The sequence below is a fragment of the Carcharodon carcharias genome, chromosome 15 (genome assembly GCF_017639515.1).
Source record: "Carcharodon carcharias isolate sCarCar2 chromosome 15, sCarCar2.pri, whole genome shotgun sequence".
Lineage (NCBI taxonomy): Eukaryota > Metazoa > Chordata > Chondrichthyes > Lamniformes > Lamnidae > Carcharodon > Carcharodon carcharias.
Genome location: NC_054481.1, coordinates 63,301,035 through 63,323,423, shown reverse-complemented (window position 1 = coordinate 63,323,423; position 22,389 = coordinate 63,301,035). Strand labels below are relative to the sequence as shown.

The 22,389-nt window shown below is 47.5% G+C and overlaps 1 protein-coding gene across 1 annotated transcript in view; it reads left to right on the top strand.

Moving 5' to 3' along the window:
- The first annotated feature begins 20,798 nt into the window (after positions 1 to 20,798).
- nsmce1 (NSE1 homolog, SMC5-SMC6 complex component) overlaps positions 20,799 to 22,389 on the top strand; it is a 53,047-nt gene continuing 51,456 nt past the window's right edge. The window contains exon 1 of the mRNA XM_041206459.1: positions 20,799 to 20,883. The gene's annotated coding sequence lies outside the window, so the exon portion shown is untranslated. The remainder of the gene's footprint in view (positions 20,884 to 22,389) is intronic.

Sequence of the window (22,389 nt, the reverse complement as noted above, 5' to 3'; positions counted from 1 at the left end):
TCTATTTAGATGGGACAATTAATGCCCATCACCTGTCTAACTAGCAATTGGTTTTAACAAGATCATTGCCATATTAACAGACTCTCCATTTTTAAAAAAAAAAACAAAAACTTGAACATTTTCTTTTGTAAATAAACAGAAGGAAATAATGTCACATATTTCCATGTCTGTAATTCCCGAATTTCTTTTCCCACATATGTATACACACAATTATAAAACAAAAACAATTTTTCATTGCATCATTATAAGACATCCCTCTTCCAATACATTTAATAATTTCTTAGAGCAGGCACCCCTCTTTGTAAAACAGTCTGATAGTTGGTGACTTGTGTCAACACATTTTATCTTAGAGACCTCTTTTCTTTCCAACATCTCCTTTATGTTGGCTAGGTCTATTCGTAGTCCTTTTTCCATGACACTCTTCATGGTATGAATGTCGTCCCAAAGAGACCAGTTATCAACATATTCTATGGGCAACTTTTCCCACATTGCCCCTTATATAATAATTCTGTCAATATATTAGACAAATAAACCTCTACATCTAATGCCTCTGCTAAGGCTAATGTTTCAGCAGCTAAGGAGCTTTTCACTACCCTTTTTATTTTCTTGGCCTCCCAAGCCAGTGGGCAACATTTATCATTCTTTCCCATGGCCTTTCCCATCAAGAATATGATGAACCCTGCTGTGCTAGAGAGCCCTTCTGGAAGATTGGCATGTGAAGCATCACTAAAAATGACCGACATCATATCTTCTGGATCACCCAAGGCTGGAAACTTGAGCACACATCTCTCAGAATTTAATTTTTAATTTTTTTTAATTGTCTTATTTGCTCTCAGAACTTGCTCAATTGTAGCATGTTTCATCATGGTACTCAGCTCCAACACATCATAACTAGCATCAAGCCTAGCCTGAGTGCACAACCAGTTCAACTGCCCAAACTTCTCAACTGTTCCATTTCTTTGTTGGTAGCAGTATCCTCTTTTTGTGAGAATCTACAATGAGTTGTTGGGATATAATTAACATTTTCTAGATAAGATTGTTGATTCAATATCACCCCTAACTTGCTCTGCTTAACATCTAAACCTATGTATTTAAAGGCCCCAGAAGCGTGACTTCCGACCTTTATCTTCTCGATTACCCATTGTTCAAATTCTACAGATCCCCCCACAGGAAATCATCAACATGCATGATAAAGATTCCAGCTAGTTTCTCCTTATGGTACCAGTAGAACATTGCAGGGTCTGCCTTTAACTGATTTTCAACAGGACAGGCCTCAAGGAAAAATACCAAACTCTTGATGCATCATTCAACTCAAACACACTTATTCAATTTCCATAACTTTCCTTCTACATCCCCAGCTTCTTTAGGTGGTTTCAAAAAATCTTCCCTTTGAAACTTGTCCCCCTGTAAAAACGCAGCCTTTATATCAATCAATTTGCACTCCCAAGAAAAGGATGCCAAAGTAGCTAAAAAGATCTTCAAACTCACTTTCCCTGCAGTAGGTGAGTCCACTCTAACATCCTGATCTCCTAGTCTCTCTTCAAAGCCTCGGACTACTAATCTCGCTTTGGCCTTATATGTGCCATCTGGGAGTACCTTTTCTGTACAGATCCACCTGAGAGATAAAGCTGGCTGTTCTGTGTCAGGTATTTCAGAATGTACCCCAAATTCCTTCCAACTTTCTAACTCTTTCCATTTGGCTTCCTTAATCAGCTTACTTTCCAATTTATTAGCAGCTACTTGAATCTGTTATAAGGACTTCTACATCTATTGAGATTGCTAGCTTGTTCTCTGGTCCTCTTTGTTAAGCTACAGCCTCTGCTCACAATCCTCTCCCTTTCTGGACTGCCACTATATGATCGTCCTCCCACGTGAGCAGAATTCCTTTCGCAAGTCAGTGATCTTTTTCTAGGGTCACAGCCACTTTCTGGTCCACTCATACTACACTTTCTGGGTTTCCACATTTTTACCTCAGGCTTGCCAATCGATAGGTCTTGTCTCTGGTCCTTCATCCTGCACATTATAGCCAATGCTTATATATACCAGTGGCCCTTCCTGCTCTCTCTATGATGGTGGCATCCCTCCACTCAATGGTCCCTTCTGGCATGGATGTTACCTTTGTTCCTACTTTGGGTAATTGCCCTTTTGGACGAATAACATTGTCCTGTACCTCTATTACATTGTTCATAGTCAGTCAACCCTGTATCTGCCATCGTCTACTCCTCATAACTACCCAGTGTATGTGTATGTGCAGTGCATGGTGCCTCCTCACATTCTATGTCCTGTTCAGAACCTGTAAAGGTATAGTCAGTACCAATTAACTGTGAAGAATGTACCCTAACACTTTGATTACCATGTTGCACAATTACTACTTTCCCATCACTCCCTATTACCTTGCCAGGTCCTTTCCACTCTTTCTGGCCTTCCCTTTTATAATATACCATATCTCCTTGTGTCTAAACTATTCCTGATGGTCTTATGCAGTGCCGTGGGGCCCGCTGAACTTTGTCCGAATCCTCAGCTTTAATGAAAGTTTTTCTGCTCAAATGCAAAGCGTTCAGATGAGCAGAAAAAATGGAGCTAATGCTAGTCCCTTCTAGAGCGGGGGGAGCATCTGTCAACACCAAAGGTAACTTTGGATTTCTTTCGTACATCAACTGATATGGACTGTATCCCCCAACCATTTGCAGAGAGTTCTTTGCGTGCACCACCCATGCTAGTGCCATTTGCAGTTTACAAACTGGTTGATCAGCTAATATTTTATGTAACATGTCATCTATTATGGCATGGTTTCTTTCACAAAGACCATTACTAAACAGGCTCTCAGCTGCAGTGTGAGTGACTATGATGTTTAAATTTTCACACATATCTCAAAATTCCTCATTGGTGAATTCCCCATTATTATCTGTGAGGAACATCATTGATGTTCCTAATCCTGTTCTGACCCATTTCTCCATGACCTTATCAACAATGGTCCTTTTGGCTTTACTATTTATCAGTGGATAGACTAAATCTGGTTGCCATATCTATGAAGTGTAGTAAATAAATACCCCTATCCTTGTCCCAAACTTTCAACTCCATTGTTACTACATTGTTAAATTCCCTGGCTATTGGCAAGCTCACAACAGGTCTTGGTGGTGTCTTGCTTGTGTCTTAAGGCAAATTTCACACTGAGCAGTGACTTGTTCAATAAGATCATCATATCCTTTATCGACCACTCCCACATCTCAAAGCAGAGTCTTCAGTTTCTGTGGCACCAGATGTGCAAACTGTCTATGTAATTTCCAAATTATTTTCTTTTTGTCCACCAAGTTCTCATTCTCAGCAGTTAACAAAGCTTCATGAAATTTTTGATGAGAAATCTTTGGTTTCCTTAGTGGCAAACAGTAATGGCCTGACGAGTAAAATGGAGATCCACATTTTCCCCAAACACGACTGCTCTATCATTCTTCATATCAAGTGTCATCTGAGCCACCTTCATCACAGATTGACTCAAACAATAGCAGTATCTCACTAGAAACCACATAAGTATAGATAAAGATTGATTCCTGCTATCTTACAAGGGAAGGCCACCCATTTGGAGGATGTTAATGTATTGACTTCTTCCAACTTGAAGCAGGTAGTGCTTTCATGCTCCTTGACCTTCTGCCGGTCTGCTTCATTGAGAGACTCCAGATAGTGGTCAAGCCAGTCTATGCCACACACTGTAGAAGTGAAACCACTGTCCAGAACTGCACATTTGAAGGAATCTATCATCAAGATACTCATCACTGGATTCAAATTATCAGTGATCAATACAATTCCATCATGGCAGTCACCATCATCATTTTCAGTTTCAGATAAATCAGTCTCGTGGGTCACTTCAAAAACATGATTCCTTCTCTGTGGGCAGTTTGGTGTATAATGGCACTGGGAATCACACTGATTAACCATTCCCTGTGCATTTTTTGGGTTTAAACATCTATGGTCACCAACCCAGACACACTTCTTCCAGACCCTCAAATTGGCTAGGATTACGACCATTTTCAGAACTCGTCATTAACCCCATCTTTATATTGGAATCTTTATCTAATATTTGGTTGACCGCAAAATTCAGTCACCATTGAATCCTCTATCCTTTGTTTTACAGCATAGTTGTTCACATTTGCTAAAAAAAGTGGCAGGGAACGACTGTTTCCCCAGAATTGTTTTAGGGCAGCAGCCATTTGATCTAAGAGAGATTCTTTCCCCCAGAACTGAACCCCTGTCAATACTAAAGGACTATAAACATGGGAAATATGAACACAGTCCTGTAATTTAAATGCTAATACCAATTCTGGAATTTCAAGTTCAAATCACTGTCGTCTCTTGTACCATTTATCAAAATCCATGATATATTCTTCCATGGACCGATCATCTGATTTCCTAAACCTATCAAAGATCCTCCAAGCTTCATATGCTTCCAATAACTCATCCTTTTTGTAGAATTTATCCAAAAATTGTATCAGACAGTTTAATCCCTCTTCGTGATCCAAATCATCCACTTTCAACTCTGAAAATACTTTACACCTTATCTTACTTTTTACTGGTAATAATCACACCAAAGCCACACTTTGCTTCTTCCGGAGTGTAGCAGTAACCTAGATCCACATTTCAACTCCAGCCTTCCACTGCTGATAAGGTTCAGAGTCAGAAAAAACTTGATGAATAGTCAAAGCTTGTGATTTTGCACCATCCTTCCACCATTCCATAACTTAAATTGTTAGCAACAGTACACTTCTTTTCCCTCCAAGGACTGAGACAGAAAGCTTCATATACAGCAATCAATCAGCAAAGCTTAAAGTTCATCCTCTGCAACCATTTTGTTCACAATAAGACTTTGTGGTGGAAGAATTAATCCAGGCTGGTCTCATAGTTAAAGCTGGTTTATTTCCAAGACAATTCCTCAATGCTAGTTGCTTCCACACAGTGTTCTAGCTGTGCCTTTTTATTCCATTTGGGTGGGATAATTAATGCCTACCACCACTCTAACCAGCAATTGGTTTTAACAAGATGATTGCCATATTAACACTTGTGATTACAAGAAACATGCTTGGCCTAAATAGCCAAGTGGTTATGGTACTGGGTTTGTAACCCCAAGACTCAAGAGTTCAAAATCTCACAATGGCAAACTATGAAACAATATAACTTCATCTGAAACAGATGGAAACAGGTTTAAGCTTGGCCTAAGTAGCTAAGTGGTTATGGCACTGGGTTTGTAACCCCAAGATCAAGAGTTCAAATCTCACAATGGCAAACTATGGAACAATGTGACTTCATCTGAAACAGATGGAAACAGGTTTGTACTCGAAAGAGTATCAAGAGTTCAAATCTCACAATGGCAAACTATGAAACAATGTAACTTCATCTGAAACAGATGGAAACAGGTTTACTCAAAAGAGTATCAAGAGTTCAAATCTCTCAATGGCAAACTATGAAACAATGTAACTTCATCTGAAACAGATGGAAACGGGTTTGTACTCGAAAGAGTTACATCTCAGGACAATGAACTGTCTGGAGGAAGTATCCAGTTTGATCACACACAATATTAAATTCACAATTTATAAGCTTGGCCTAAATAGCCAAGTGGTTATGGCACTGGGTTTGTAACCCCAAGATCAAGAGTTCAAATCTCACAATGGCAAACTATGGAACAATGTGACTTCATCTGAAACAGATGGAAACAGGTTTGTACTCGAAAGAGTATCAAGAGTTCAAATCTCACAATGGCAAACTATGAAACAATGTAACTTCATCTGAAACAGATGGAAATGGGTTTACTCAAAAGAGTATCAAGAGTTCAAATCTCTCAATGGCAAACTATGAAACAATGTAACTTCATCTGAAACAGATGGAAACGGGTTTGTACTCGAAAGAGTTACATCTCAGGACAATGAACTGTCTGGAGGAAGTATCCAGTTTGATCACACACAATATTAAATTCACAATTTATAAGCTTGGCCTAAATAGCCAAGTGGTTATGGCACTGGGTTTGTAACCCCAAGATCAAGAGTTCAAATCTCACAATGGCAAACTATGGAACAATGTGACTTCATCTGAAACAGATGGAAACAGGTTTGTACTCGAAAGAGTATCAAGAGTTCAAATCTCACAATGGCAAACTATGAAACAATGTAACTTCATCTGAAACAGATGGAAATGGGTTTGTACTCGAAAGAGTTACAACTAATTAAAGGGTTTGTAACCCTAAGATCAAGAGTTCAAATCTCACAATGGCAAACTATGAAACAATATAACTGTATATGGTGTGCTTTGGTTGTTCTGAATTTGATTCACAGCTGGAAAGTGGAGATGGCAGGCTGAATGAGCATTACAAGGATTTCACAATTTTTCCCGCAGGAGTTGGCGCGACGCGCGTCTGTGAGTGTCCAGGTCGCAGCCGATGCCATCCAAGACCTGAGAACGGTCGTGCTCGGACCCGACGTTATTTTGGGTCTTGAGGCGGCCCAGGTGCGCGGTGGTCTTCCGTCTGAGCGTTCCCCTGTTCGGACGGAATTCCACATTGGCCCCAAGCCCCGAACCCTCCCTCGGGTGCTGGTGCCCCGCAATATGAGCCGCCTCGGGGACATGCCCTCTGTGCCTTTTGGCACGGCAAAGAGGAGCTTTTTGTACGGACTGCTGCTGCACACCTTCCATTTTCTCGCCCTTGTCCGTCGACCGGACACGCCCTGGCGTGCCTTGTTGCCGTCCGGCGGCGGAGGCCCCCGATGGGAGGCCCTCTACAGAGGTGTCCTCCCCCTTTCTATCGGAGACCTGGGTTGGAGGGTGTTGCATGCAGCAGTCCCTTATAATAAGAGGATGCATTGGTTCGCGGACTCTCAGGACACGTGCCCTTTTTGCGGTCTTGTGGAGTCCGTGGACCATGTATACATAGGGTGTTGTAGGCTGCACTCCCTTTTTAGTTATTTGAAAAACCTTTTATTGATGTTTTGTTTGCACTTCAGCCCCACGCTCCTGATCTATGGGCACCCGGTGCGGAAGGGGGTCGGGAAGGAGGAGGACCTCCTCGTGAACCTGCTCCTGGGCCTGGCCAAGTTGGCCATTAACAGGTCCAGGCAGCGGGCGATCGACGGGGGAGTCCCGCCCGATTGTTTGTCCCTCTTCCGCGGCTACGTTCGCTGCCGGATGTCCCTGGAGAAGGAGCACGCGGTGTCTGCTGGCACTCTCGAGGCCTTCCGTGCTCGGTGGGCACCGCAGGGACTGGGGTGTTTTGTTGACCCCTTTAATCACATTTTGATTTAAAGATTGTAAGTTTCCTTTAAAACTTTGTTCTTGGTTTTACAGCTGACCTGAATTAGGGGCTGTGCCTGATTTTTCCCAATTTTGTTGATTTGGTTTTCATTTAAAAGATTATCAAGAGTTCAAATCTCACAATGGCAAACTATGAAACAATGTAACTGATAACATCCATCTGGTCCGGGACATCATCCACCATTCCCAGAGGGCTGGTCTGTCGAGCGCCTTCCTGTCTCTCGATCAGGAGAAGGCGTTCGACAGGGTGGATCACGAATACTTACTCGGAACTCTGCGAGCTTTCGGGTTCGGGACGCATTTTGTCACCCGGATCCGACTTCTGTACACCGCCGCGGAGTGTCTAGTGAAGGTTAACGGGTCCCTGACGGCGCCCCTTCGCTTTGGGAGAGGGGTACGTCAGGGCTGCCCCCTGTCTGGCCAGTTGTATTCTATCTGCGTGGAGCCTTTCCTGCGCCTCTTGCGGAGGAGGTTGTCGGGATTGGTTCTGCGCGGGCCGGGCATCGGGGTGGTCCTTTCGGCTTACGCCGATGACGTGCTCCTTATGTTTAGTGACCCGGCTGACCTGCGGAGGATGCGCGAGTGCCAGGAGGTCTACTCTGCCGCTTCTTCTGCCAGGATCAACTGGGGTAAATGTTCTGGACTCCTGGTCGGTCAGTGGCAGATGGATCCCCTACCCGAGGAGCTCAGGCCCTTCACCTGGAGCAGGACCAGCCTCCTCTACCTGGGGGTCCATCTCTGCCCCGCTGAGGAATCCTGGCCGGCAAACTGGCAGGAACTGGAGACGAAAGTCACCGCTCGCCTGCGGCGCTGGACAGGACTGCTCCGAGTGCTATCTTACCGAGGTCGAGTTCTGGTCATAAACCAGCTGATCGCTGCCATGTTGTGGTATCGGCTGGTCACTTTGACCCCTCCCCCGGACTTTGTCACAAGAATCCAGAGATTGTTAGTCGACTTCTTCTGGGACAAAAGATTGCACTGGGTCGCTGCCGAGGTTCTGAGTCTCCCGCTTAGGGAGGGTGGTCAGGCGCTAGTGTGCCTACGCACACAGGTGGCGACTTTCCGCCTTCAGACCCTGCAGCGATACCTCTACGTCGAGCCTCCTCCTAGATGGTGTGCCCTGATGACGTATTTCCTCCGTCAGGTGCACGGCCTGAATTATGACGTGCAGCTCCTGTTTATAGAACAGCTGGGCCTCGGTGGCTCCTTGCAGGCGTTGCCCGTCTTTTACCAGGACCTGATCAAAGTCTGGAAAGTGGTCGCCTCGCGACGCAGCTCTCCCCCGTCAGGAGTAGCGGCTATCGTCAGAGAGCCGCTGCTCAGGTATCCGCCCCTCCGTCCTTTTCAGTGGTTGGCGGAGAGGAGGGCTGTGGCCGCAGGGGTGACCAGAATTGGGGACGTGCTGGGTGGCGGAGGACTGGGCTGGATGCTCCCGCAGGAGTTGGCGCGACGCGCGTCTGTGAGTGTCCAGGTCGCAGCCGATGCCATCCAAGACCTGAGAACGGTCGTGCTCGGACCCGACGTTATTTTGGGTCTTGAGGCAGCCCAGGTGCGCGGTGGTCTTCCGTCTGAGCGTTCCCCTGTTCGGACGGAATTCCACATTGGCCCCAAGCCCCGAACCCTCCCTCGGGTGCTGGTGCCCCGCAATATGAGCCGCCTCGGGGACATGCCCTCTGTGCCTTTTGGCACGGCAAAGAGGAGCTTTTTGTACGGACTGCTGCTGCACACCTTCCATTTTCTCGCCCTTGTCCGTCGACCGGACACGCCCTGGCGTGCCTTGTTGCCGTCCGGCGGCGGAGGCCCCCGATGGGAGGCCCTCTACGGAGGTGTCCTCCCCCTTTCTATCGGAGACCTGGGTTGGAGGGTGTTGCATGCAGCAGTCCCTTATAATAAGAGGATGCATTGGTTCGCGGACTCTCAGGCCACGTGCCCTTTTTGCGGTCTTGTGGAGTCCGTGGACCATGTATACATAGGGTGTTGTAGGCTGCACTCCCTTTTTAGTTATTTGAAAAACCTTTTATTGATGTTTTATTTGCACTTCAGCCCCACGCTCCTGATCTATGGGCACCCGGTGCGGAAGGGGGTCGGGAAGGAGGAGGACCTCCTCGTGAACCTGCTCCTAGGCCTGGCCAAGTTGGCCATTAACAGGTCCAGGCAGCGGGCGATCGACGGGGGAGTCCCGCCTGATTCTTTGTCCCTCTTCCGTGGCTACGTTCGCTGCCGGATGTCCCTGGAGAGGGAGCACGCGGTGTCTGCTGGCACTCTCGAGGCCTTCCGTGCTCGGTGGGCACCGCGGGGACTGGGGTGTTTTGTTGACCCCTTTAATCACATTTTGATTTAAATTTTGTAAGGTTCATTTAAACTTTTGTCCTTGGTTTTACAGCTGACCTGAATTAGGGGCTGTGCCTGATTTATCCCAATTTTGTTGATTTGGTTTTCATTTAAAAGATTATCAAGAGTTCAAATCTCACAATGGCAAACTATGAAACAATGTAACTGATAACATCCATCTGGTCCGGGACATCATCCACCATTCCCAGAGGGCTGGTCTGTCGAGCGCCTTCCTGTCTCTCGATCAGGAGAAGGCGTTCGACAGGGTGGATCACGAATACTTACTCGGAACTCTGCGAGCTTTCGGGTTCGGGACGCATTTTGTCACCCGGATCCGACTTCTGTACACCGCCGCGGAGTGTCTAGTGAAGGTTAACGGGTCCCTGACGGCGCCCCTTCGCTTTGGGAGAGGGGTACGTCAGGGCTGCCCCCTGTCTGGCCAGTTGTATTCTATCTGCGTGGAGCCTTTCCTGCGCCTCTTGCGGAGGAGGTTGTCGGGATTGGTTCTGCGCGGGCCGGGCATCGGGGTGGTCCTTTCGGCTTACGCCGATGACGTGCTCCTTATGTTTAGTGACCCGGCTGACCTGCGGAGGATGCGCGAGTGCCAGGAGGTCTACTCTGCCGCTTCTTCTGCCAGGATCAACTGGGGTAAATGTTCTGGACTCCTGGTCGGTCAGTGGCAGATGGATCCCCTACCCGAGGAGCTCAGGCCCTTCACCTGGAGCAGGACCAGCCTCCTCTACCTGGGGGTCCATCTCTGCCCCGCTGAGGAATCCTGGCCGGCAAACTGGCAGGAACTGGAGACGAAAGTCACCGCTCGCCTGCGGCGCTGGACAGGACTGCTCCGAGTGCTATCTTACCGAGGTCGAGTTCTGGTCATAAACCAGCTGATCGCTGCCATGTTGTGGTATCGGCTGGTCACTTTGACCCCTCCCCCGGACTTTGTCACAAGAATCCAGAGATTGTTAGTCGACTTCTTCTGGGACAAAAGATTGCACTGGGTCGCTGCCGAGGTTCTGAGTCTCCCGCTTAGGGAGGGTGGTCAGGCGCTAGTGTGCCTACGCACACAGGTGGCGACTTTCCGCCTTCAGACCCTGCAGCGATACCTCTACGTCGAGCCTCCTCCTAGATGGTGTGCCCTGATGACGTATTTCCTCCGTCAGGTGCACGGCCTGAATTATGACGTGCAGCTCCTGTTTATAGAACAGCTGGGCCTCGGTGGCTCCTTGCAGGCGTTGCCCGTCTTTTACCAGGACCTGATCAAAGTCTGGAAAGTGGTCGCCTCGCGACGCAGCTCTCCCCCGTCAGGAGTAGCGGCTATCGTCAGAGAGCCGCTGCTCAGGTATCCGCCCCTCCGTCCTTTTCAGTGGTTGGCGGAGAGGAGGGCTGTGGCCGCAGGGGTGACCAGAATTGGGGACGTGCTGGGTGGCGGAGGACTGGGCTGGATGCTCCCGCAGGAGTTGGCGCGACGCGCGTCTGTGAGTGTCCAGGTCGCAGCCGATGCCATCCAAGACCTGAGAACGGTCGTGCTCGGACCCGACGTTATTTTGGGTCTTGAGGCAGCCCAGGTGCGCGGTGGTCTTCCGTCTGAGCGTTCCCCTGTTCGGACGGAATTCCACATTGGCCCCAAGCCCCGAACCCTCCCTCGGGTGCTGGTGCCCCGCAATATGAGCCGCCTCGGGGACATGCCCTCTGTGCCTTTTGGCACGGCAAAGAGGAGCTTTTTGTACGGACTGCTGCTGCACACCTTCCATTTTCTCGCCCTTGTCCGTCGACCGGACACGCCCTGGCGTGCCTTGTTGCCGTCCGGCGGCGGAGGCCCCCGATGGGAGGCCCTCTACGGAGGTGTCCTCCCCCTTTCTATCGGAGACCTGGGTTGGAGGGTGTTGCATGCAGCAGTCCCTTATAATAAGAGGATGCATTGGTTCGCGGACTCTCAGGCCACGTGCCCTTTTTGCGGTCTTGTGGAGTCCGTGGACCATGTATACATAGGGTGTTGTAGGCTGCACTCCCTTTTTAGTTATTTGAAAAACCTTTTATTGATGTTTTATTTGCACTTCAGCCCCACGCTCCTGATCTATGGGCACCCGGTGCGGAAGGGGGTCGGGAAGGAGGAGGACCTCCTCGTGAACCTGCTCCTAGGCCTGGCCAAGTTGGCCATTAACAGGTCCAGGCAGCGGGCGATCGACGGGGGAGTCCCGCCTGATTCTTTGTCCCTCTTCCGTGGCTACGTTCGCTGCCGGATGTCCCTGGAGAGGGAGCACGCGGTGTCTGCTGGCACTCTCGAGGCCTTCCGTGCTCGGTGGGCACCGCGGGGACTGGGGTGTTTTGTTGACCCCTTTAATCACATTTTGATTTAAATTTTGTAAGGTTCATTTAAACTTTTGTCCTTGGTTTTACAGCTGACCTGAATTAGGGGCTGTGCCTGATTTATCCCAATTTTGTTGATTTGGTTTTCATTTAAAAGATTATCAAGAGTTCAAATCACACAATGGCAAACTATGAAACAATGTAACTTCATCTGAAACAGATGGACACGGGTTTGTACCCGAAAGAGTTACATCTTTAAGACATGCCCTCCGTGCCTTTTGGCGCGGCAAAGAGGGGCTTTTTGTACGGACTGCTGCTGCACACCTTCCATTTTCTCGCCCTTGTCCATCGCCCGGACACGCCCTGGCGTGCCTTGTTGCCGTCCGGCGGCAGAGGCCCCCAATGGGAGGCCCTCTACGGAGGTGTCCTCTCCCTTTCTATCGGGGACCTGGGATGGAGGGTGTTGCATGCAGCAGTCCCCTATAATAAGAGGATGCATAGGTTCATGGACTCTCAGGACACGTGCCCTTTTTGCGGTCTTGTGGAGTCCGTGGACCATGTATACATAGGGTGTTGTAGGCTGCACTCCCTTTTTAGTTACTTGAAAAACCTTTTATTGATGTTTTGTTTGCACTTCAGCCCCACGCTCCTGATCTATGGGCACCCGGTGCAGAAGGGGGTCGGGAAGGAGGAGGACCTCCTCGTGAACCTGCTCCTGGGCCTGGCCAAGTTGGCCATTAACAGGTCCAGGCAGCGGGCGAACGACGGGGGAGTCCCGCCTGATTGTTTGTCCCTCTTCCGCGGCTACGTTCGCTGCCGGATGTCCCTGGAGAGGGACCACGCGGTGTCTGCTGACACTCTCGAGGCCTTCCGTGCTCAGCGGGCATCGCGGGGAATGGGGTGTTTTGTTGACCCCTTTAATCACATTTTGATTTAAAGTTTGTAAGTTTCCTTTAAACTTTGTTCTTGGTTTTACAGCTGACCTGAATTAGGGGCTGTGCCTGATTTATCCCAATTTTGTTGATTTGGTTTTCATTTAAAAGATTACCAAGAGTTCAAATCTCACAATGGCAAACTATGAAACAATGTAACTTCATCTGAAACAGATGGAAACGGGTTTGTACTCGAAAGAGTTACTTGCATTTGGGTGCTGGTGCCCTGCAATATGAGCCGCCTCGGGGACATGCCCTCTGTGCCTTTATCCTCCTAGATGGTGTGCCCTGATGACGTATTTCTTCCGTCAGGTGCACGGCCTGAATTATGACGTGCAGCTCCTGTTTATTGAACAGCTGGGCCTCGGTGGCTCCTTGCAGGCTTTGCCCGTCTTTTACCAGGACCTGATCAAAGTCTGTAAAGTGGTCGCCTCGCGACGCAGCTCTCCCCCGTCAGGAGTAGCGGCTACCGTCAGAGAGCCGCTGCTCAGGAATCCGCCCCTCCGTCCTTTTCAGTGGTTGGCGGAGAGGAGGGCTGTGGCCGCAGGGGTGACCAGGATCAGGGACGTGCTGGGTGGCGGAGGACTGGGCTGGATGCTCCCACAGGAGTTGGCGCGACGCGCGTCTGTGAGTGTCCAGGTTGCAGCCGATGCCATCCAAGACCTGAGAACGGTCGTGCTGGGACCCGACGTTATTTTGGGTCTTGAGGTGGCCCAGGTGCGCGGTGGTCTTCCGTCTGAACGTTCCCCTGTTCGGACAGAATTCCACATTGGCTCCAAGCCCCGAACCCTCCCTTGGGTGCTGGTGCCCCGCAATATGAGCCGCCTCGGGGACATGCCCTCCGTGCCTTTTGGCACGGCAAAGAGGGGCTTTTTGTACGGACTGCTGCTGCACACCTTCCATTTTCTCGCCCTTGTCCGTCGCCCGGACACGCCCTGGCGTGCCTTGGTGCCGTCCGGCGGCGGAGGCCCCCGTTGGGAGGCCCTCTACGGAGGTGTCCTCCCCCTTTCTATCGGGGACCTGGGTTGGAGGGTGTTGCATGCAGCAGTCCCCTATAATAAGAGGATGCATAGGTTCACGGACTCTCAGGACACGTGCCCTTTTTGCGGTCTTGTGGAGTCCGTGGACCATGTATACATAGGGTGTTGTAGGCTGCACTCCCTTTTTAGTTACTTGAAAAACCTTTTATTGATGTTTTGTTTGCACTTCAGCCCCACGCTCCTGATCTGTGGGCACCCGGTGCGGAAGGGGGTCGGGAAGGAGGAGGACCTCCTCGTGAACCTGCTCCTGGGCCTGGCCAAGTTGGCCATTAACAGGTCCAGGCAGCGGGCGATCGACGGGGGAGTCCCGCCCGATTGTTTGTCCCTCTTCCGCAGCTACGTTCGCTGCCGGATGTCCCTGGAGAGGGAGCACGCGGTGTCTGCTGACACTCTCGAGGCCTTCCGTGCTCGGTGGGCACTGCGGGGACTGGGGTGTTTTGTTGACCCCTTTAATCACATTTTGATTTAAAGTTTGTAAGGTTCCTTTAAACTTTGTCCTTGGTTTTACAGCTGACCTGAATTAGGGGCTGTGCCTGATTTATCCCAATTTTGTTGATTTGGTTTTCATTTAAAAGATTATCAAAAGTTCAAATCTCACAATGGCAAACTGTGAAACAACGTAATTTCATCTGAAACAGATGGAAACGGGTTTGTACTCGAAAGAGTTACAAGAAACATTGGGAGATTGTAAAGCCCGTGTATGATCCCCGTCAAATGCACAGTTGATCATTCTGTCAATTGTGAGTGTTATACCAGTTAATTTACAAACTCAGCAAAGCTGCCCAATAGACTCAAATGATTTGAGACGGGTCCAGAAAGGATGCTAATGACAAAAAGTAAATTGAGACTGAAAAATTGCCCTGAATAATGGCCTGTGATTTAAGTGACTGTTCAAGTCAACTGATTTAGTTAGACATTTTTCTATCACATTGGGATTTCAGGATTTTTGTTTGCAATGTGAGATTATGTTTCACAATCCAGTTCGTTTTCCTGATGAAACTGAAATCCAATAGCCTCTCATTTGACATATTAAAAACAAGTAGACAATGGGAGTAAGATGGAGTTTGAACCTGCCATTAGTGAACTTCAGCCACACCCAATATGCCAACATTTGTATCAGAAGAGGAAAAATGAAATTATACACAGATATAAGCTTTGCAGTGATTGTTTTAGACATTTTGAGAAGGAACTGAGCTCTGAAAAACAATATTTATGTTCTGGGGTGTCCAGCTGCAAACCTTACTGGAAGTTTTGACTTTGACACTTTTTAGTGCATTTTCCTGCATTTTCCAGCATTTTTAAGTGTACTGTGATTTTCTTCCAGAAAGTTGTTTCAAAAGAAAGTTTTTATTCTCTAGATGTTATTAATAAAATAATACTTATTGAATGAGAACATCATTCTACATTACAGTACGTGACAACAATGCAGATCTCATCACTTTAAATATTTAAAAACTCCAGCAGCATTACCAAATGACAGCTGTATTTCATAAATACAGTTTATAGCCTGAACTCAGCTGATGAGAAACAAGTTAATCTTTTGGCTTGTTGAGTGTTTGTTACTTGGTTTTAGTTCAAAGATGAAACATTAATGGAAATCAAAAGGACCGACCGCAGTAAAAAATCAATACAATGTTAACCAGATATCTGCCAGCTGTGGCTTAGCAGGTCGCAACCTCAGTCAAAAGGTGGTGGGGCTGCTCCCACTCCGTAGACTTGCGCTCATAACCCAGGTTGACATTCAATGCAGTATTGATGGAACTCTGCATTGCTGGAGGTGCCATCTTTCGGATGAGATGTTAAACTGAGGATCCATCTGAACTCCCAGATGAAAACTTTTTTCATTTGTTCATGGGATGTGGGCATCGCTGGCTAGGCCTGCATTTATTGCCCATCCCCAACTGCCCTTGTTCAGAATGCATTTAAGAGTCAACCACATTGCTGTGGGTCTAGAGTCACATGTAGGCCAGACCAGGTAAGGATGGCAGATTTCCTTCCCTAAAGGACATTGGTGAACCAGATGGATTTTTATGACAATTGGCAATGGTTTCCTGGTCATAATCAGACTTTTAATTCCAGATTTTTATTGAATTCAAATTTCACCATCTGCCATGGGATTCGAACCCAGCATTACCCCAGGTCTCTGGAATACTAGTCTAGTGATAATGCCATTATGCCACCATAAAAGATCCCATGGCACTATTCAAAGAAGATCAGCAGAGTTCTGCTTGATGTCCTGGCCAATATTTATCTCAGCCTATTATTACAGGTCATTAACATATTGCTGTTTACTGGGAGCTTGGTGTGTGCAAATTGGCTGTCAGGTTTCTTGCATTACAACAGTGACTAATTTCAAAAGTAATTCATTGTTTGTAAAGCACTTTGGTTGTGAAAGGTGCTGTAGGAATGCAAGTCTTTCTTTTTCATTTACATCAGTACGTTTTCTAATAATAACCCATTGAATACAGCAACAAAAATGAAACTATTAATTTTATAACAAGTGATTTGTTTAGATAAAAGTAAGAAGCTGAATGATAAGTTGGTAGGTGGTGAAAGCCCAAATGAAAAGATCGAAGAAAGTTGGCGAAGAACAGGATTATATTTAAACAACATCTTGACTGAATTGAAGCCTCTTCCAGTTATAGTTTAAACATACAGCAGATGTGTTAAATCAGGAAGAACCAAAGATTAATGAGCTGATAAACAAAAGCTGCATCAAAGTAACACAGCAGAGGAACAAAGAAAAGGATTGAGGGCAATGGGAGAAATCTCAAATTCAAATCAGAGATTGTAAAAGGTGTGGACTCTTCCCAGGGATTTAAAAAAAAAATGTCATTATATCACAGCTACTGGCCAGAGTCGGTGTGAGTGCCACCAGTTCCGCGTGGAATTCTGTGCATTCACATGAAAAGCTTTTGGGGCATTCTGGAAATACTCAGAAAGAAAAGCAAGACCTGCATCCATCTAGTGCCTTACACAAGCTCAGGAGCTTCCAAAGTGTTTTACAGCCAATGAAGTGTTTTTGAAGTTTAGTCACTGCTGTAATGTAGGAAACCCAGCCCAAAGAGTTAGTGCAAAGGTTAAAATTGACAGACCTCAGACAACAAGCACTAACACGTCAACTGTGTGCCTTGAAAAAGCTGGCAGTATCTGCAAAACGAGGCATGTGTGAAACGTGTTTACAAGCCTGGGAAACTTGATTTATTTGGCAGGTCTATCAAAAATTGTGTGTGTCAGATTAATGTAGATAAAATGAACAGAGATTAGGATTGCTCCATGTTGAATCTTTGCAGAGCTGAGCTAGTAAAATCTGAATGTAAACCGAACATCATAGAGAATATGGAGTCCTGACCAGGTCTCAAAGGTGCCTGAGGGAGAGCTACACTGTCAGAGGTGCTGGTTGCTCTCTTTGGAGAATGTAAAAGTTCCCATGACATTATTTCAGAGAAGAGCAGGGTAGTTATCCTTGGTGTCTTGACAAATATTTATTCCTCAAATCACACAAGAACTTAAGAAATAGGAGCAGGAGAAGATCATACTGTTGGTTGAGCCTGCTCCACCATTAAATATGATCATGGCTGATCTTAGGCCTCAACTCCACTTTCCTGCCTGTTCCCCATATCTCTTGATTCCTTGAAAGTCCAAAAATCTGTCTATCTCAGCCATAAATATACTCAATGATGCCACACCCACAGCTCTCTGGGGTAGAGAATTCCAAAGAACCACAATCCTTTGAGTGAAGAAATTTCTCCTCATCTCAGTCCCAGACGATCAGCCCCTTTTCCTAAAACTGTACCCCCTTGTTCAAGATTCCTCAGCCAGGGGAAGAAATGTCTTGGTATACGCCCTGTCAAGCCCCTTCATAATCTTGAATGGTTCAATAAGATTACCTCTCATTCTTCTAAAATCCAGGGAATATAAACCCAATTTACTTGGTGTCTTATCGTGGGACAAACTTCTCATTCCAGGGATGAAACTGATGAACATCTGCTGTGTTGCCTCTAATGCAAGTATATCCTTCCTTAAATATGGAGACCAAAATTGCACATAGTATTCCAGGCTTGGTCTCACCAAAGCCTCATACAATTACAGTAAGACTTCTTTATTCTTGTATTCCAATCTCCTTGTAAAAAAGGCCAACATGCCATTTGCATTCTTAATTGCTTGCTGTACCTGCATACTAACTTTTCTTGTTCATTGTGTGAGTACACATCTCTCTGAAAATCAACATTTACAAGTTTCATTCTGCTTTTCTATCCTTATAACCAAAGTGCCTCATATTTCCCCACATTATTCTCCATCTGCCACCTTGTCTCCCACTCATTTAACCTGTCTATATCCCTGTGCAGTCTCTGTGCCCTCACAGCTTGCATTCCCACCTAGCTTTCTATCGGTAGCAAACTTAGGTACATTCCTCTCTGCCTCTTTGTCTAAGTTATTAATGTAGATTGTAAATAGCAGATCCTTGTGGTACTCCACTAGTTGCAGTTTGCCAACCCGAAATTGCTTTGCTAATCCCTACTTTCCCTCCTGTCCATTAACCAATCCCCTATCCATGCTAAGATATCAACCCCAACTCTATGAGCTCTTATCTTGTGTATTAAACTTTAGTTTGGCACCTTATCGAATGCCTTTTGGAAATCCAAGTATACTATGTTTACTGGCTCTCCTTTATCTACCCTACTAATTACATCCTCAAAAAACTCTAATAAATTTGTCAAACAGGTTTTCCCTTTCTTAAAGCTGTGTTGACTTGTTCTAATAATACTAAGTTTTTCTAAGTGCATTGGTAAGACTCTCTTAAAGATAGATTCTAGCAAGTTCCTGATGACTGATGTCAGGCTAACTTTTATCTGGTCAAGATCATGCTGTTGTTTGAGGAATCTTGCTGTGTGTAAAGTGGCTGCTACATTTCCTACATTTTAACAGTGACTACACTTGAAAAATATTTCATTGGCTGTAAAACGCATTTAATTGAAACCCTTAAGGAAAGGAGATAATGGGTTGCCAATGTCATCAAATAAGTAATCTAACAGAAGTATTCCCTTTTGGTGGCGTACAACTAATAAAACCCAAATCAGAAAAAGAAAGGAAACTTGACAAATTAAATCACCATGTTATTTTGTCTGCCCTCTTTCTCAGCCATGTGCCCTTTCCAATCTGTGAATTGAACCTAGAGGAGTCTCCCTTGCAAACTATTTGGCATTGGACACTGCTGGTTTATATGTTCATTCCTTTTATTTGGATTCTGTGTCTCTCAATGTACAGCATTTTTATTTAGAACTTCCATAGAAACATAGAAAATAGGAGCAGGAGCAGGTTATTTGGCCCTTTTAGCCTGCTCCGCCATTCAATATGATCATGGCTGGTCCTGTATCTCAACGCCATACTCCCACACTCTCCCCATTCCCCTTGATGCCTTTAGAACCCAGAAATCTATCTATTTCTTTCTTAAATATATTCAGTGACTTGGCCTCCACAGCCTTCTGTGGTAGAGAATTCCATGGGTTCACCACCCTCTGAGTGAAGCGGTTTCTACTTGTCTCAGCTGTAAATGGTCCTGAGACTTGCATCCTGAGACTGTGACCCCTTGTTATAGATACCCCAGCCAGAGGAACTATCATCCCTGCATCCAGTCCGTACATCCTTATCAGAATTTTATATGTTTCAATGAGATCTCCTCTCATTCTTCAAAACTCCAGTGAATACAGGCCTAGTTGGCCCAATACCTCCTCATATGACAATCCTGCCATCCCAGGAATCAGCCTGGTGAACCTTTGTTGCACTGTCCCTATGGCAAGTATATCCTTTCTTAGGTAAGGAAACCAAAACTGTACACAACACTCCAGGTGTGGTCTCACCAAGGCCCTGTACAGCTGCAGTAAGACATCCTTGCTCCTGTTCTCAAGTCCTCTTGCAATGAAGGCCAACATACCATTTGCCTTCTTAGTTGCTTGCTGCACCTGCATGTTTGCTTTCAGTGATTGGTGTACAAGGACACCCAGACCGCTTTGTTCATCAACATTTCCAACATTGCCATTCTGTTTTTCTTAACAAAGAGGATAACTTCATCTGCCATGTTTTTGCCCACTCACTCAACCTGTCTAAATTGCCTTGAAGCCACTTAGCATCCTCCTTACTACTCACATTTTCACCAAGATCAGCAAACTTGGAAATATTACATTTGTTTCCCTCATCCAAATCATTGATATATATTATGAATAGCTAGGGCCCAAGAACTGATCCTTACAGTAACCACCTAGTCACTGTCTGCCACTCTGGAAAAGACCCATTTATTCCTATTCTGTTTCCTGTCTGCTAACCAATTCTCAATCCATATTACCCTCAGTCCCATGTGCTTTAATTTTACTAATCTCTTATGTGGAACTTTATCAAAAACTTTCTGAAAATCCAAATAGACCACATCTGCTGGTTCTCCCTTATCTATTCTACTAGTCATGTCCTCAAAAAAACTCCAGTAGGTTTCCAAACATGATTTCCCGTTCGTAAACCCATGTTGATTTTGTCTAAACCTGTTGATATTTTCTAACTGTTATCACACTCATAGCAAAGCACGCACCAATCTGTGCCCTTAGCCCAGTGCGTTGATCCTAACCTATCGAGAGCCCAGAGGTTTGAGAAATTTATCCCCTGGGAAGGCAAGCCCCTAAAAGATTTTGAATTTGGCAAATGCAAAATACTGCAGATGTCTGAAATCTGAAGTAAAACATGCTGAACATAGTCAGCATGTCAGGCAGTATCTGTAGAGAGAGAAACTGATTTAACGTTTCAGGTCGATGAGGACCCCTCATTGGAACATATACTGAACAAGGCAAAGCCGGACTGAGGTCCCCTTTATGAAATGAGTGGGAGTGTCCCTTTAAGAACTTTGGCCCAGAATGCATTGCGGGGCAGAGAGCGCGGTGCGTTGTCGCAGTGGCGGTTAGTTTGGGAACGGGAAACCTGGAGACGGGAGAGAGGTGAGAGAACAAATAGGGATGTGGCTCCCGGGGAGGGGGAAACGGGGGAGGAGCGAATGCAGGAGGGAAATGGAGAGGGGAAATGGGGGGACGCGCGCGGGGGGTGTGCAGAGCAGGGGCGGGGGTGCGGTAAGGGGGAATGGGGGAGGGGTTGGAGGGAACGTAAGAGGAAATGGAGGGGGCGGGGTGGAGGGAAAAGGGAGGATTATTTGGGAGGGAATGGAGGGCAGGAGGGGAAAATGGCGGGTGGAATGGAGAGAATGTAGGGTGGGAGGAGGGGGCAAGGGGCAGTGAGGGGTAGAGGGGAAACGGGGAGGAGGGAATGGAGAGAACAGGAAGGGGGTAGGAGGGAATGCTGGATGGAATGGAGGGGGAGGAGAGCATAGGAGGGAATGAGGGGGAATGGAAACGGAGGGTGGAGCGCAGGGGGGGCGGAAGAGGGATCGCCGGCAGGGTCGAGGAGGGGAGAGGTTGAGGGGGAAGAGGAGAAGAGCTGAGGGGGAAAAGGAGGGAGTGGAGGGGGTTAAGGGGAAGAGGAGGCAATGGAGGGGGAATGCACAGGGGAGGTGGTGTACAAGGGGGAAATGGAGGGGGGAGGGAATACAAGTCAGAATCCAGCAGGGAATGGAAGGGGTGAAGGGTGAAGGGGGTAGGGGGTGGAGGACTGAGTGGAGTTGTGAGGAGAAATTGGAGGAGGGAATGGAGACAGGAGGAGGGAATCCCATTCCATCCAGTCCTCCATTCATGGGTTGGCAAGTAGGGAACGGAGCAAGCTGGAGGGAATGGGGATAGTCGGGAGGGAATGGGAGTAGTAGGGAGGGAGGGGGTGGTAGGGAACAGAGGGAGGGAGGGGGTGGTAGGGAACAGAGGGAGGGAGGGGGTGGTAGGGAACGGAGGGAGGGGGTGGTAGGGAACAGAGGGAGGGAGGGGGTGGTAGGGAACAGAGGGAGGGAGGGGGTGGTAGGGAACAGAGGGAGGGAGGGGGTGGTAGGGAACAGAGGGAGGGAGGGGGTGGTAGGGAACAGAGGGAGGGAGGGGGTGGTAGGGAACAGAGGGAGGGAGGGGGTGGTAGGGAACAGAGGGAGGGGGAAGGGTTGGTAGGGAACAGAGGGAGGGGGAAGGGTTGGTAGGGAACAGAGGGAGGGGGAGGGGGTGGTAGGGAACAGAGGGTGGAGGGAGGGGGTGGTAGGGAACAGAGGGTGGAGGGAGGGGGTGGTAGGGAACAGAGGGTGGGGGAGGGGGTGGTAGGGAACAGAGGGTGGAGGGAGGGGGTGGTAGGGAACAGAGGGTGGAGGGAGGGGGAGGGGGTGGTAGGGAACAGAGGGCGGAGGGAGGGAGGGGGTGGTAGGGAACAGAGGGTGGAGGGAGGGGGAGGGGGTGGTAGGGAACAGAGGGCGGAGGGAGGGAGGGGGAGGTAGGGAGTGGAGGGTGGGGGGAGGGGGTGGTAGGGAACAGAGGGTGGAGGGTGGGGGGAGGGGTTGGTAGGGTACAGAGGGTGGAGGTAGG